This window comes from Sus scrofa, chromosome 5 (assembly GCF_000003025.6).
Source record: "Sus scrofa isolate TJ Tabasco breed Duroc chromosome 5, Sscrofa11.1, whole genome shotgun sequence".
NCBI lineage: Eukaryota > Metazoa > Chordata > Mammalia > Artiodactyla > Suidae > Sus > Sus scrofa.
Genome location: NC_010447.5, coordinates 42,457,359 through 42,472,487, shown reverse-complemented (window position 1 = coordinate 42,472,487; position 15,129 = coordinate 42,457,359). Strand labels below are relative to the sequence as shown.

The following is a 15,129-nucleotide window of genomic DNA, read 5'->3' as shown; positions in this document are numbered from 1 at the left end:
AGGGGGGTGGGTAGAAAAATAAGTTCATTCATAAAATATTTTTCAGACATTCTTCACTTAGTTTGTAAATACCATGATTAATATAGTTTTCTTTTTTTGTTGTTTAATGCAAAGCCATAAAAGCAGTTTTTTCATTTTTAACGTTTTATGGAAGTATAGTTGATGTACGATTTCTTTTTTCATTTTTTAAAGCTTTTATTTTTAAGATTGCTATAGCAATTAACTGTCTCCCTCCTGCTTAGCTTTTCTTTCTTTCTTTCTTCATCTTTCTTTCTCTCTTTCTTCCTCTTTCTTTCTTTCTCTCTCTCTCTTTCTTTTTTTTTGTTTTCATTTTGTCTTAGGGCCACACCCATGGCTTATGCAAGTTCCCAGGCTAGGGGTTAAATCAGAGCTACAGCTGCAGGCCTGTACCACAGCCACAGCAACTCGGGAGCTGAGCCACATCTGTGACGTACACCACAGCTCACAGCAATGCCAGATCCTTAACCCACTGAGTGAGACCAGGGATGGAACCCAAGCCCTCATGGATACTAGTTGGGTTTATTACCACTGAGCCACAATGGGAACATCCTTAACTTCTCAGTAAACAAATAGTGTGTGTCTGACTGTACCAAAAACTGAAAAATATGGAGTTTGTCTTACTACCTTGTCTCTCCAATTCTCCTGGTTTTCGAGTCCCCTCCTGGCCTCACCCTCTTCTCTCTCCCAGAGCCCCCATTACCCATTGTCATTTCCAGCACTCTCAATGCTCTCACTCTTTTTTGTTCCTTTGTTTTTGTTTTTTAGGGCTGCACCTGTGGCATATGGAGGTTCCCAGGCTAGGGGTCCAATTGAAGCTACAACTACCGGGCTACACCACAGCCACATCAGATCCAAGCCATGTCTTTGACCTACACCACAGCCCAAGACAATGCTGAATCCTTAACCCACTGAGCTCAGCCAGGGATCAAACCTGCAACCTCATGGTTCCTAGTCAGATTTGTTTCCCCTGTGCCACGACAGGAACTCCTGCTCTCACATTCTTACTCTTCTGTTTCACTTGTGCTCTAACCTCACAAATGACAATGTACCTTCTCTATTCCTACTGGGAGGCAACTTAGTAAAGAAGATACAACATAAGGTTTTATGACTGACAAATATAGATTCACATTAAGTCTGCTATTTTATCTTCAGTGGGCATTTACTAATTTTTGTTCACTATCATCCAACCTCTTTTCTTTTTTTCTCTTTTCTTCCAGTTCTGTTGAGGTATTATTGACATACGGTACTGTTTAAATTTAAGGTGTACAGCATAATTATTAAGGTAAATACATTATAAAATGATTACCACAATATATTTACATATACAGATGTCATGAGGATTAAATGTGAAAACAAACTTAAGTGCTCTGGCATGCAATAGCCGCTATAAATCTGTGACCGCTAAGCTCAGGTGAACTTCCAACACGGCTTAGCAATCTTTTTATTTGTTCTGAGCCATCTGCTTCTCCAGAATACCCTCAACAGATATTAACAAACATTTACAACTTCAGGCTGCCCATTCAGCCTCCCCCTCGAGCTAAACAGCCAGTCTCAAGTGTAACAGGAGAATGTCAAGGAGACAGAGGTACCAGATTTGCAGAATCTTGGAAGGTTTTGTTGATCTTGTGATTCATGCCAGAGTCATGATGTCTTAAGCCCTGCTCATAAGAATAAATTTTTGGAAAAAACCTATATAATTAAAGCCATCCCAAATTTACATCAGAGTCTTCTTACCTCTATTTACATGCAGTGGTTCCTTTTGCACATACGTACCCCTCTGTAATATGCAGGGTTAATTGGGTAGATGAATGGAGTGAAGTTGTAATTTGCTCTGCTGCTGAAAGTCTTCCTCTTAATTTAAGGAGTCAGACTTGAAGGTCATATCTGGTTGCTTTTCTTCTTATTGTGGGCTTCTGGTATGCTGTGGAAGTCAGTGCTATTCAGTCTTTGATCAACTGTTAGGATCAGAATGCTCCTAGTTTATCCTGGCACCAGAGATACTCTTTGAAATTATTGGTGCCTTTTTCCCAGTCGGTCAGCAGACATCAAGGTTACATATGTCTAGAAATAATTTCTGTAGTGAAGAAGGTGAATTATAGCTTCATTACAAGAGTCTATAAATCATTCTCATAACAAAAATACAAACATGTTAGTATGAAACAACACCAGCTATAAATGGATGCAGTCCCAGAGATAAATAAAAAGTGGCATAAAGGGATGTTAAATTACTTGAAAAGGTAATTTCAGAATATCTAAACCAAGACTTGTGCTTTTCTCATTGATTTCATTGATAAAGAGGCTCCCTTTATATATTTTTCCTTTCCCTCCCCCAACCCCTTTCTTCCTTCCTCTTGGCCTTTTTAAAGCTCTGTAAATAATCTAGGACCAGCATTCAGTTTGCTAGACATGACATTTTCTCATGTTTCTCATTTTCTTACATATGTTTCAATTTATTTCCTACTTAAGTTTCATTGTATTTTGCAATCACTCCCTCCCCCCATAGACACACTACTGAAGTTTTTCAATGTTTAGTTGTTTTTCTTGAATGAAATATGAGTTTCTTCTTGTTCATCCTGATTAGCTTTAAACCTTAGGACAGCAGTAGCACTGCTGACTAGTTTTCTGGGCTGTCTCTACGAATAGATAGACTTGAAGGGCAGAGACGATTTCATCAGTCTTAGAATGGAGGCTCTCTTTCTTCTTTAAGGAGACGTTCTAAGTCTTTGGCTTCGATGGCAGTGATTTCACTGGCTAGAATAAAGTTCGTGGCTTGAATAAGGGGAAATACCTATCCACCTAACCTGTGGTTTTGCTCTTGAGGAAGGGCATATACCAACATGGAAATGTTAAAAAAACTTTCTGATCTTGTATGTCTATGAACACGCCGCCTGGAACCCTGTGACTAGGCATTATGGTAATATTGAGCATTATTATTGTGACCTCTTGCTTACAGCACGTTTATATAGTAGAAATGCAGGGACAATAGGAGTAACTGTAGTAGTAACAGCTGCAGGATGCAGACTCAATTTCCAGTGTTGCTGCAAGCTGTGGGTTTGGTCGCAGATGTGGCTCAGATCTGGTGCTTCCGTGGCTGTGGCGTAGGCCTCAGCTGCAACTTCACCTTGACCCCTAGCCCTGGAATTTCCATATGCTGCAGGTGCAGCCGTTAAAAAGAAAGAAAGACAACTATTGGAGTTCCCATCGTGGCGCAGTGGTTAACGAATCCAACGAGGAACCATGAGGTTGTGGGTTTGATCCCTGGCCTTGCTCAGTGAGTTAAGGATCCGTCATTGCTGTGAGCTGTGGTGTAGGTCGCAGATCCCACATTGTGGGCTGTGGCGTAGGCTGGAGGCTAAAGCTCCGATTCGACCCCTAGCCTGAGAATCTCCATATGCCACGGGAGCGGCTCAAGAAATGGCAAAAAGACAAAAAAAAAAAAAAAAAAAAAGAAAAGAAAAGAAAAGACAACTATAAATGTAATAAAATTCATTGAGTGATAAAAAAATAAAAAAAATAAAGTAATCCAATGGAAGATTAAAAAAAAAAAAAAAGGAAGAAGGAAGAAAGGAAGAGGGAGGGAGGAAGGAAGAAGCACAGCTTCTCGCTGGAATGACTAGAATTTCAGGCCTAATTTCAGGAACTTCCCTAGCTAACAGTCAAATCGGAGCTGCAGCTGCCAGCCTACACCACGGCCACAGCAGTGCAGGATCTGCGCCGCATCTGAGACCTACACCACAGCTCATGGCAAGGATGGATCCTTAACCCACTGAGCAAGGCCAGGGATTGAATCCGAATCCTCATGGACACTATGCAGGATTCTTAACCCACTGAGCCACAACGGGAACTCATAAGCTGACCTTCTTTCTCAGAGGAGAGAATTCAGCAAGGTTCTGGAAGTCTTGCCACCAGCAAGTGTCTGAAAGAGGTGCTGGCACATAGGAATTGATGTGAGGCTGGGTACACCTCTAACTTTTACCCTTCTCTACAAAAACTAATTATCAGGGTGAACTTTCTGCTCTTTTTATGTTGCGCTAAAGCTATAAGCAATGGCTCGGTGAACATATTGGTAGTTTCCTAAAGAAGAGAGTAAAATTCTTTGCTGGGTCCATATTCCATTATGCCTTTGCAGTAGGGGTTATACCAAATGCATAAAACTTTTTTTGGAGATAAGATTCCCTTTAGGCTACTTAAAGGAAAAAAAAAAAAAGATTCTTCCTCCCAATCAGAAGTTCTCAGAATTAATCAATCCTCTCAAATTGAGCCAACATATCTATCAGTTGAGAAACTTGCAGGGCTTTTTATAATAACAGGACTTGTTATATTGGTGTGGCATTCAAGCTAGAGAACTAATCTGGGGATTACCAGTTGGCAGTTAGCAGCGTATCGATGGAGCTAAAGCCACTGGTATAGAAGAACTAAAGAGAGAGTGTTTAAAATAATAAGAAAAGAGAGGTGAGGTTTTCCCTCTTTGTTGTGTTTTGTTTTGTTTTGTTTTATTTTTTTGCTTTTTTAGGGCTGCCCACGAGGCATATGGCAGTTCCCGGGCTAGGGGTCAAATCAGAGCTGTCACCACTGGCCTACACCACAGCCGCAGCAACGTCAGATCTGAGCCGAGTCTGAGACCTACACCATAGCTCGCAGCAACACCAGATCCTTAACCCACCTAGTGAGGCCAGGGATTGAACCTGTGTCCTCATGGATGCTAATCAGATTCGTTTCCACTGAGCCATGAAGGGCACCCCTGAGAGGTAAGTTTTGAACTATGGAGAATGCCAATAGTTAAAGAGAGGTAAAAGAAGCTCAGCAACGGAGGCCGAGAAATGGTCATGAAAGGGTGAGGAGAAAAGCCAGGGAAGAATGGTGTCAATGCAGCCATGGGAAGAGATTCATGAAAAACAAATGCTACAGAGATTAAGGAAGGCCCACAAATGTATTGGAATTTTCAACCAAGAAGTCCTTGCAATATCCCAGTGAGCTTGGGATCTCAGTTCCTTTAGAGAGGTTGGAATGCCGGTCAAATTGCTGTGGACCCAGGAAATGGGAAGTGAGGAGGTGAAGGTGTGTGTGGACTCTTCTTTCAAGAGCTCAGCCTTGCAGATAGAGTGATAACTGGAATAGAACCTGTAGTCTAGGAAAGGTTTTGTTTTCTCTTTTTTCACAAGAAGGTATATAAGTGAAGCTACAGGAGTATAACTTCACAGCATCTAGAACCAAGATGAGGAAAGAGCTAATGAAGAGTTCAAGGTGTAAGAGAAAGCGGATGACTGATAGAGATGGGAAGCGTGTGGTGGCCAGACTCCATGATCCCTACCTCCTGGTATTCACCACTCTGTCACCCGCCTTGTACCAGGGGTAGTCTTCGAGATCTCTTGAATAAATGGTGCTGCGCTGCTTCTTAGAAGAGGTTATCAAAGACCATGTAGCTTCTGCCGGTGGCATTCCTTCCCCTTGCCCCCTCCCTCTCATCATTTGCTTTGGAGGAAGGCAGCTGCCATTTCACAAGCAACCCTATGGAGAGGCACACATGATGAAGAAGTGAGGCTTTTTGTCAACAGCCATGTGAGAGAGCTTGAGGGTGAATTCTCCAACTCAGTGAAGGCTTCAGATGGTGGCAGCCTGGCTGACATTTTGGCTCTAACCACATGAGATACATTGAACCACTCAGCTAAGCTTGGCTTCCAGACTTCACCATCTAAAACAGTGTGAGCTAATACATGTTTATTGTTTTAAGTCTCAAGTAATTTGTTAGGTAGTGTAAGGGAGGAAAGGGGTTTTGTCAATCCTCTTAAGATCCCTGGCTGGTTCTGAAAATTAAGCTGACAGAGACAGACTAGCAGGAGAAAAGCATACACATTGATTTCATATACATTTTCTGTGACACAGAAGTCTTCATAAGGAAAAGAAGACCCAAAGAAACAGTTTAGTCTTGTGTATTTTATGCAAGGTTTGGTGAAGTGTGTGGCAGTCCTATAGAAATATGACAGGTTGGAGTTCCTGTTGTGGCATAGCAGAAACAAATCTGACTAGCTTCCATGAGGATTCAAGTTTGAACCCTGGCATCGTTCAATGGGTTAAGGATCCAGCGTTGCTATGAGCTGCGGTGTAGGTCACAGATGTGGCTCAGATCCCATGTTGCTGTGGTGGTGGCGTAGACTGGCAGCTGCTGCTCTAATTTGACCCCTAGCCTGAGAACTTCCATATGCTGTGAGTGTAAAGTCCCAAAAATCAAAAAGAAAAAAGAAATAGAAAGAAAGAAAGAAAGAAAGAAAGAAAGAAAGAAAGAAAGAAAGAAAGAAAGAAAGGAAAGAAAGAAAGAAAGAAAGAAAGAAAGAAAGAAAGAAAGAAAGAAAGAAAGAAAGAAAGAAAGAAAGAAAGAAAGAAAGAAAAATATGACTGGTTAAGGAATATAAAGTAATTGCAGTAAACTGAGGGCCACTTAGCAAGGGCTATTTGTTGGGGTTCTTCTTGGTTTCCCTTCATCTTTAGAAATAAGAATGTTCCTTTCCTTTGGTTATAAGGAGGGAAACTTTCACATGAGGGTTTTATGATCTGTTTCAAGAGAGAAGGGCAAAGTGACCTTGCTTCTCTTGTTTTCTCAAAATTCTTCAGCGTAAAATTGTCAACATATAGGAGATCCTGCTGCGGTGCAGTGGTTAAGGGTCCAACTGCAGCAGCTCAGGTCACAGCTGCTGCTCAGATTTCATCCCTGGCCTGGGAACTTCCAAATACCCAGGGGGTGGCTGATAAAGAAAAAAAAAATGTCAACATACAAAGATACCATATTTGGGGATAGCATGTCCTGATAAGCAGAAATATATAAATAATACAAGAGGAATTGGCTTTGGGCAGGAGGATAGACTCCATTTCCTCTGAGAAGCTACCAAGTCTGGCACTTCTTAAAATTTCTTGTTCTTTAAGTTCACCCTTTATAGCTTAGGTATAGCTTGGGGCATGGTCTTAATCCATTTTTATTGCTCATCAAAACATATTTAAAACACTAGAATCTTCTACTTTTTGTAACATCCCAAAGTTGGACATGATATCTTTTTTCTCAGCCAATATTTATTCAATAATTAGTTTGATAAAGATTTACTATGTGACATTATTATAATAAATTTTAGAGAAAGCAATGTTGCTTTTAAAGTAGCAACTTTTTGAGTGATAGATGAACTATTTACTATTCAAATTATCCAGCAACAAGCCTTTACTGAACAAAGCAGTATGGGTATTAGTGTGAAAAAATACGTGAGAATTACCCAGGCAGAGAAAAATGACATCTGAGAACGTATCAAATCAAAATTTGTTCAAAGCAAAAATCATGCTTGCATGACCAACAGTAGAGTACCAGTTAAGACAAATTGAATACTCTTGATCACAGAGCAATGAGAAATTCTTCCAGCAAGTGAGTGTAACTGCCAAATGGGATCATATATTTTTTTTAATGAATGAAGGGAAAACTAATTTTGAGAATATAACCAGGTGGAACTGAAATTGATTTTTTTTTTTTTTTTTTTTTTTTGTCTTTTTAGGGCCACACCCGCCTCATACGGATGTTCCCAGGCTAGGGATTGAATCAGAGCTACAGTGGCTGGCCATAACCTCAGCCACTGCCACACCAGATCCGAGCCGTGTCTGTAACCTACACAACAGCTCATGGCAACATGGGATCCTTAACCCACTGAGCAAGGCCTGGGATCGAGCCTGCGTCCTCATTGATATTAGTCTGATTAGTTTCTGCTGAGCCACTTTGGGAATTCCTAAAGCTGATTCTTGAAGTTCTGCTTCAAGTTATCCTAGAGAGTTGTGCTCCCTTTTTAACCATTTATGATTAAATGTTAAGTGTCAAGCATAAAAAAATTATTCTGCTGGTGGATGTGACATTGCAGTAATAAACTTGTAAAGTTTTCAATCATTTCCATTATTTATCTTAACCTTTACTCGTATTCATTTTAGTAAGGACTTATGTGCAAACCATTGTACAAAGATTAAAATGCCAAATTAGCCTTTAAACATTTAAAGAAAGTGGGTTTTTCCTTAACCAGAGTTTTTAACCACTTTCTATTGCCCTTTATTGTATTTTGGATTTCACTAGGTTGGAGCAGGCTGGACCATGGTGAGTGCTTGGAACTTGACCAAGTCATGGGTCTAGGCAAACATGGCAAGATTAACAGGGCCAATTGTCATTTCAGAGAAAGGTCTAACCCGCGGGCAAGGCATGGTTTTCATGATTTCCCACTAATCTAGTCACTTAGGATGGAGCATGATAATGTGAGAAAAAATATTCTATACATGTATGTGTAATTGGTACACCATACTGTACAGTAGAAAACTGTACAGAACACAGTAAACCAGCTATAATGAATATAAAAATAAAAATCATTATATAAAAAAATAAAATCTATAGGAAAAGTTACAGTACTTAGAAGACCTTGTTTTTTTTTTTAACAACTTTATTGGAGTATGGTTGACTTTCAATGTTGTATTAGTTTCAGGTGCACAGCAAAGTGAATCAGTCATACATATAAATATAACCATTCTTTTTGTATCTCGCCTCTGAACACTGGCACCAATTAAGTCTCAGAAACAGAGTTTTGGGTGAAATAGAAAGAATAGCTTTATTGCTTTGCCAGGCAAAGGAGGCCACCGCAGGCTTAACGCCCTCTAAACTGCGTCCTCTCTTGAGAGGGGATAGCAAGGGGTCTTACAGGTCTAGAATGAAAAATAGGACTGTTGATAAGGACTAGGGTGCTGCATTCTTCTCCCTCTATAGAGCATTTCAAAGTCATCTGGGCCAGCATCAGGTGGTCCAGTGATGGTTGCTGGTGGTCTTTGGTGTTATGGCACCTTGACCTTCTCTCTGGAATGGAGATGGCTTACAACGGGGAAAGGATATTAAGAAATGTTTCAAGGAGTTCCCATTGTGGTGCAGCAGAAACGAATCTGACTAGGAACCATGAGGTTGTGGGTTCAATCCCTGGCCTCGCTCAGTGGGTCAAGGTTCTGGCGTTGCCGTGAGCTGTGGTGTAGGTTGCAGACGCGGCTAGGATCCTGTGTCGCTGTAGCCGGCGGCTACAGCTCTGATTAGACTGTAGTCTGGGAACCTCCATATGCCTTGGGTGCGGCCCTAAAAAAAGACAAAAGATGAAAAAAGAAAAAAGAAATGTTTCAAAGGAAAAGAAACACCAAGTGCAATATAACTCTAACTGGAAAGTAATCATTTGTAAAAGAAAGCAATTAAGCAAGGAAGAAAGCATTTGTGAAAAGCTGGTTAGACTAAGCTAGAGGACCAAGGCAGGGCAAAGCATAATGGAGACTGTTTTAACTGGTTTTTAGTTGTAACATTTTTTTCTTTTTTCTTGTTGGCCATCCAGAGGCATATGGCGTTCCTGGGCCAGGGATCATATCCAAGCCAAACTTCGAACTAGGCCAAAGCTGTGGCAACACATGGATCCTTAGCCCATTGTGCTGGGCCAAGAATCGAACCTGCATCTCAGCACTCCCAAGTCGCTGCTGATCCTGATGTGCCACAGCAGGACCCCCTAACATTTTTTCCCCATATACTTTATTACAAACTATTGAGTAGAAGGGACTTGATTTGAATTCCATTTTACTATTTAGTAGTGATGCTGAGCAAGAGATTTTACCTCTCTGAGTTTCAATGTCTCTTCCACAAAATAGAGCTAAAAATATCCTACCATTATCGCATTCTGCTCTTTTCTCAAAGGTCAAATGAGCCTTGCATTAAATATATGTGAAACCATTTTTTCAACTTTAAAGTACTGTACATCTACAGATGGGATAAATTCATTTGAGTAATAAAAAAAAAGAAAAAAATAATGTACTATACACATACTATTTTTATTGTTGATACAATTATCATTTCTTCTTACCTTGAATCTTTCTGTTCTTGGCAAAAGTTATGATAGGCTTTTGGTCCTGAATGTAATTTGAGAAAGGCTAATACCTAATGCTGAAAAAAAGAAAAAGTACATCTTCTTAAAAATTATTAACAGATTTGAAATTAATTTTTGATACCGAAAATAATGCCTAAAACAAATCAACATTACTGAAAAACATTAAATATTTATCTCCTTGAGACAGCAAGGACTGTATCCAGCACCCTAGAACAATGGTATTTGGTATTTTTTCAATACCAAAAAGTGACTTATTAGCATTTGCTATTGCAAATGGTTACCACAAAAACAAAATTAAGGAGGTTTAATTTATAGAAAGGCAAGTCTCTTAGGATATTTACAAGTGTTTTTCATTTATTTATTTAAAGTATAGTTGATTTACAATGCTGTTCCAATCTCTGCTGTACAGCAAAGTGATCCAATCATACATATGTGTATTTATGTGTGTGTGTATACATACACATTCTTTTTTTATATTATTTTCCAACATAAACTTTCCCAGGAGATTGGATATCTCCCTGTGCTATACAGTAGGATCTTGTTGTTTATCCTTTCTAAATCCTTTGTATCTACTAACCCCAAACTCCCAGTCCATCCCTCTCCCTGCCGCCTCTCCCTTTGGCAACCACAAGTCTGTTCTCTATGCCTGTGAGTCTGTTTTGTAGATAGATTCATTTGTGCCATATTTTATTTTATGTCTTTTTAGGGCTGCACCCATGGCTTATGGAAATTCCTAAGCTAGGGGTCAAACTGGAACTGCAGCTGCTGGCCTACACCACCGATCACGACAACACCGGATCCACTAAGTGAGGCCAGGGATTGATCCTGCATTCTCATGGATACCAGTTGGGTTTGTTACTGCTGAGCCATGATGGGAACTCCTATGCCATATTTTAGATTCCACATATAAGTGATATCATACGGTATTTGTGTTTCCCTTTCTGATTTACTTCATGTAGTATGAGAACCTCTGGTTACATCCATGCTGCTGTAAATAGCATTATTTCATTCTCTTTTATGGCTGAGTAGTATTTCATTGTATTTATGTATGACATCTTCTTAATCCATTCATTTGTCAATGGACATTTAGGTTGTTTCCATGTCTTGGCCATTGTGAATTCTGCTGCTATGACCATTGTAGTGCATGTATCTTTTTGAATTATAGTTTTATTTGTATATATGCCCAGGAATGAAACTGCTGGATCATATGGTAGTTCTATTTTTAGTTTTCTGAGGAACTTGCATTCTGTTTTCCATAGTGGTTGTACCAACTTATGTTCCCACCAGCAGCGTGGGAGGGTTCCCTTTCCTCTACATGCTCTCCAGCGTTTGTTATTTGTAGACTTATTAATGATGACCATTCTGACCTGTATGAGGTGTATGAGCTGTTTGCATATTTTGGAGATTAAGCCCTTTTCAGGTGCATAATTTGCAGATACTCCCATTCTGAAGTTTGTCTTTCCAATTTTTTTTTTATGGCATCCTTTGCTGTGCAAAAGCTTATAAGTTTGATTAGGTCCCACTTGTTTGTATTTGTTTTTGTTTTTATTTCTACTGCCTTGGGAGACTGACCTAATAAAACATTTGTACAATTTATATCAAAGAATGTCTTGCCTATGTTCTCTTCTAGGAGTTTTCTTTTGTCATGTCTTATGTTTAAATTTTTAAGCCATTGTGAGTTTATTTTTGTGCACGATGTAAGGGTGTGTTCTAATTTCATTGATTTACATGAAGCTGTCCAATTTTCCTAGCACCACTTGCTGAAGAGTCTCTTTTTCCCATTTTATGTTCTTGCCTCCTTTGCTGAAGATTAATTGACAGTAGATGTGTAGGTTTATTTCTGGGATCTCTATGCTGTACCAGTGACCCATATGTCTGGTTTTGCACCAAATACCAAAATGTTTTGATTACTGTGGCTTTGTAGTATTGTCTGAAGTGTAGGAGAGTTATGCCTCTTGCTTAGCTTTTTTTTTTTTTTTTTTTCCTTAGGATTGCTTTAGCAATTCCGGGTCTTTTATGTTTTCATACAAAATTTTGGATTATTTGTTCTATGAACAATCTGTGAACAAGTTTTTTTTTTCTGATTATAAGCATAATAAATTCATTGTAGAAATTTTGGATAGTCTATATATGTATAAAGAGGAGAATTTTATAGCTTGTAATCATAAATAATTGCTGTTGACATTTTGCATAGTTTTTCCAATTTTCTTCTCCCTCTTGTCTGCCTTTTTCCACATTTTAAATTATAAGCAATACTATAACATACAATCTTTCAAAACAATTTTTTGGATGTAAAAATATAATTCAGATCTAAAAATCTAAAAATCTTTTTAGAAAACATCTGAATTTGTTTCAGAAGTAAATATTTTTCCTCCAAGTATATTTTTCTTTCTTTCTCCTTTCTTTCTTTCTTTCTTTCTTTCTTTCTTTCTTTCTTTCTTTCTTTCTTTCTTTCTTTCTTTCTTTCTTTCTTTCTTTCTTTCTTTCCTTCTTTCTTTCTTTCTTTTCTTCTTTCTTTCTTTCTTTCTTTCTTTCCTTCTTTCCTTCTCTTTCTTTCTTTCTTTTTTTCCTTCCTTCCTTCTTTCTTTCTTTCTTTCTTTCTTTCTTTCTTTCCTTCTTTCTTTCTTTCCTTCTTTCTTTCTTTCTTTCCTTCTTTCTTTCTTTCTTTCCTTCTTTCTTTCCTTCCTTCTTTCTTTCTTTCTTTCTTTCTTTCTTTCTTTCTTTCTTTCTTTTTTTTCCTTCCTTCCTTTTCTTTCTTTCTTTCTTTCTTTCTTTCTTTCTTTCTTTCTTTCTTTCCTTCCTTCCTTCCTTTTCTTTCTTTCTTTCTTTCTTTCTTTCTTTCTTTCTTTCTTTCTTTCTTTCTTTCTTTCCTTCCTTCCTTCCTTCCTTCTTTCCTTTCTTCCTTCCTTCCTTCCTTCTTTCCTTCTTTCTTCCTTCCTTTCTTTCTTTCTTTCTTTCTTTCTTTCTTTCTTTCTTTCCTTCTTCCTTTTTTCTTTTCCTTCTTTCTTTCTTTCTCTTTCTTCTCTTTTCTTTTTCAATCACACCTGTGGCATGTGGAAGTTCCCTGACCAGGGAATGAATCTAAGCCACACGCCAGAGCTGCAGCAATGCTGGATCCTCAACTCACCTCACCATCTGGGAATCAAACTGGCACCTCCAGAGAGATGAGCCAGATCATTAACCCACTGTGTCACAGCAGGAACTCCCCTTCCAAGTATATTTCTAAGGACTCAAGTTCAAAACTTTGCACTACTTGGAACCCCTTCTCTCTTTTTATTTTTGGAAATTATCTGAATTGATTTGATTCTGAATCAAATCATACTAATTCTTTCCTTTCTATTCCTATTACCATGGCCATGGCCCAGGCCCCTGTTTCCTCATCTCTAGATTATTACTATTATTTTTTCAGGGCTGCAGCCATGGCATATTGAAGTTCCCAGGCTAGGGGTTGAATCGGAGCTGTAGCCACTGGCTTATGCCACAGCCACAGCAACTTGGGATCCAAGCCATATCTGCTATGAACACCACAGCTCATGGCAATGCCGGATCCTTAACCCACTGAGAATGGCCAGGGATCAAACCCACGTCCTCATGGATGCTAGTCAGATTCGTTTCTGCTGAGACTCGATGGGAACTCCCTAGATTACTGAAGTAGGTTTTTGACTAGTCTCCTTCTTTCTAGTCCTTTTTCTCCAAAATCTATTTTACAAACATCTTTAATGCATCATTACTCTTCTCAAAAATACCAACTCTATAGTCTGTAGCAGAGGTCCCAAACTGGAGCTCCAATGCTGGATGCAGTCTCCAAATATGTTGTGTTACAACTCTCCAGTGTTCTGAACAATGATTTTTAATTAGCTGGAAACATTTAGATGGGCCATATGCTTTACTGATTTGTGTTACCTGCTTGGCCTCTAGGTTTTTAAGTATGGTTGAACTGATTTTACATTGTATAACTCCAGGGGCACTGTGCCCATAGCACCCCCTAGAATTGTACAACATACAACCTGCACAATCAGCACTATTCTAGCTAGCAGTCCTGCTAAAGCTTATGGACATTTGAGGTTCTACCCTCTAGACTGTACAATTTGAGAAAGAAAACCAATAACTCATCTAACCCTGTCCACCATAATAGCTAATCAAGCCCATCTTGTACCAGAGCCTGGAAAAGGCTGACTTTCCTAAAAGCCTTACGTGCTAAGCCATGAAAGACAAGAATATTCTAAAAGCCATGAATTCCAAGATTAGCCATAAAGTGTTTTTTTTTTTTTAATTCAAAAGACAGAAACATCTTGTTTCTCTTTTTAACAAAATGGACCCAAAAGTTAACCAATCAGAATTGTCTCCTACCATAAAACCATCTGAGTTATCACCCGACCTTGTGGCTTCCTACACAAATGATTTTTTTCTTGATTAGGTGTCTCCTTTGCAAATGTAAGTTAAAACTCTAGTCAGTTCTTTGAGTTTTTTGCCTCTGAGTTTTGCAGAATAAAGTGTAAACTTCCTTAAATACCAATTCCGAGCCCTTTATAATGTGGATCCTGTAACCCTAAAGTTTTCTTCTTTGCCTAAACATTGTATTTGAGACAAACTTATTTTCCTCTTAAGATAATCTTCTCAATTCTTTGTTGCATTCCTCCTTCATCTGGTCCTTCTGCTCTCCTTTCCCTCTCCTCTTAACCTACATCCCTTCTGTTCTTTAAGGCCTGTGTTGATCCTACCTCGTTCATGAAGCCCTTTTTGGTTTCATCCTTTTTTACCCCTCTTTCTGCCCTTATTGTCTACATCATTATTTATTTGACACTGTGTACATCCTACATGTATATTTATTTTTCTCACTCATTTTTAATTATCTTCTTTTCATAGTGTAAGAGTAACACGTTCAATTTAAGATACACAAATATAGAGGAGCAAAATGAAATGTTAAAACGCTTGCAATACGACAATAAATACAAGAAATAAACTAAATGAATTATGTACATTATCTCGGGATGCAAAAGGGTCCTTTAATCTGATGAATGTAAGGTATAAACCTTAAATTTAGAAATGATAATTTAACTTTGTAGAAGTGTTAGATTTCCAAGTTGTCGCCAGACATGTTTTTCCAATCTTCTTGCTTGATCATCCACCCATAGCCCCTCCTCACGTGATCTCATCAAAAGAGTAATGTGAAAGTGGTGTGGTTTCTTGAGGT

General features: G+C 38.8%; 1 long non-coding RNA gene across 4 annotated transcripts in view; it reads right to left on the bottom strand.

Moving 5' to 3' along the window:
- The window catches only part of LOC110260712, a 31,629-nt gene continuing 17,422 nt past the window's right edge, over window positions 923-15,129 (bottom strand). For 3 of the 4 annotated variants that reach the window (XR_002344053.1, XR_002344056.1, XR_002344055.1), the window contains 2 exons: window positions 9,912-9,991; window positions 923-2,095 (listed from right to left, as the gene is read on the bottom strand). This is a non-coding gene — a long non-coding RNA (uncharacterized LOC110260712). Of the gene's footprint in view, window positions 2,096-5,332; window positions 5,530-9,911; window positions 9,992-15,129 lie in introns of all 4 variants that reach the window. The other variant, XR_002344054.1, reaches the window with a different exon arrangement.